The sequence below is a fragment of the Tachyglossus aculeatus genome, chromosome 18 (assembly GCF_015852505.1).
Source record: "Tachyglossus aculeatus isolate mTacAcu1 chromosome 18, mTacAcu1.pri, whole genome shotgun sequence".
NCBI lineage: Eukaryota > Metazoa > Chordata > Mammalia > Monotremata > Tachyglossidae > Tachyglossus > Tachyglossus aculeatus.
This window is the reverse complement of record NC_052083.1, coordinates 4893129-4895356: the sequence shown is the minus strand read 5'-3', so window position 1 is coordinate 4895356 and position 2228 is coordinate 4893129.

The window sequence follows — 2228 nt, the reverse complement described above, 5'->3', positions numbered from 1 at the left end:
ATGAATGATTTGAACCCAGGTCTTCTGACTCCCAAGCCTGTGCTCTTTCCACCAGGGCAGGCTGTTTCTGCTGCTGTGTTTCGGTTCAGGTCCAGAAGAGAGAGATATGCTCAGCTCCTGGGAATGTTTCCTCCTGTTTGAGTGGAGGGCTATGTGCATCACCCCCAAGGGTGGGTGGGGAAGGGGAAAGAGAAAATGAGATGGGGAGGGGCTGGGGGACAGATTTTTTTTTTGGGGGGGGGGGAGAAGAGAAAGGGATAGGAGCCCAGGGGGAGATGGGGCTGAAATCAATCAATAAATCAGAGGTATTTATTCATTCAATCGTATTTATTGAGCACTTACTGTGTGCACAGCACTGTACTAACTGCTATTTATTGACCACGTACTGCCTGAAGAGCACTGTACTAAGCACATAGCACCGTACTGAGGGGATGAGAAAGAGAGCAAATGAGACAGTGGATGGCTGGGGGAAACTATGAGGGGAGCTGAGATTCATTCATTCAGTCGTATTTATTGAGTGCTTACTGTGTGCAGAGTACTGTTCTAAGTGCCTGGGAAGTACAAGTTGGCAACATATAGAGACGGTCCCTACCCAACAAGGGGCTCACAGTCTAGAAGGGGGAGACAGACAACAAAACATGTGGACAGGTGTCAAGTCATTAGAATAAATAGAAGTAAAGCTAGATGCACATCATCAACAAAATAAATAGAATAGTAAATATGTACAAGTAAAATAGAGTAATAAATCTGTACAAACATATATACAGGTGCTGTGGGGAGGGGAAGGAGGTAGAGTAGGGGGGTAAAGGAGGGGGAGAGGAAAGAGGGGGCTCAGTCTGGGAAGGCCTCCTGGAGGAGGTGAGCTCTCAGTAGGGCTTTGAAGGGAGGAAGAGAGCTAGCTCGGCGGAGGTGCAGAGGGAGGGCATTCCAGGCCATGGGGAGGACGTGGGATGAGATGGTGGTGAGAGTGAGGTAGATCCAGGCAAGAAGGAAGTGTGGGGATGAGGAGGAGAGTTAAGGCAAAGGAGAAATTTTGTAAAACAGGCAGAACCTCATAATCCCCAGGATTTCGTTTTGATCAGAAAAACGTGAAAACCCCCAGCACCAAAAAAACTCTAGAAAATGAAGTCAGAGAAAACCCTGCCTCACTCAAGATTTCCTACCTGATAGCTTTCCACTTCCTCTCGCATCATCGATTGCAGTTTCATGTCCGGGCGGCTGAAACTGCAGATTCAAATACTCCTAGGCTGCCTTTCTCAGAGATCTCAAAGCACCGCCAGACCGACCCTTTTATCCAAGGGCATTGTCCCGGGAGGCATCGGCAGGTGGGATCTTTCCCAAAGAAGGAGGAGAATCTGGTCCCAGCAGATGGACAGTCACCACGAGATACTGTCTCTGCACTTAATAATAATAATAATGGCATTTGTTAAGCACTTACTATATGCAAAGCACTGTTCTAAGCGCTGGGGAGGTTACAAGGTGATCTGGTTGTCCTGGTCGGGGGTTCAGTTTTAATCTCCATTTTACAGATGAGGTAACTGAGGCACAGAGAAGTGAAGTGACTTGCCCAAAGTCACACAGCTGATAGTTGGCAGAGCCGGCATTTGAACCCATGACCTCTGACTCCAAAGCCCGGGCTCTTTCCACTGAGCCACGCTGATTCTCAATACTTGCCTGCTGTGTGACCTTGGGCCAGTCATTTAACTTCTTTGGGCTTCAGTTTCCTCATCTGTCAAATGAGGATTGAATACCTGATCTCCCTTCCTCTTATACTAAGAGCCCAGGATAGATCAGAGACTGTATGATCTGATTATCTGACTGATCTGATTTGATCTTGAGAAGCAGCCTGGCTTAGTGGAAAGAGCCCGGGCTTGGGAGTCAGAGGTCATGGGTTCTAATCCCAGGCTCCGCCACTTATCTGCTGTGTGACTTTGGGCAAATCACTTAACTTCTCTGTGCCTCAGTTACCTCATCTGTAAAATGGGGATTAAGAGTGGGAGCCCCACGTGGGACAACCTGATGACCTTGTATCTACCCTAGTGATTAGAACAGTGCTTGGCACATAGTAAGCACTTAAATACCATTGCTATTATCTTGTAAGCTCTTAGCACTTTGCATGTATATACAATTGAATATCTATGCTAGTTCTTAGTACAGTGTTTGGCACATAGTAAGTGCTTAACAAACGCCACCATTATTAGGAGATGTCAGAGAAAGGTAATTTAAAA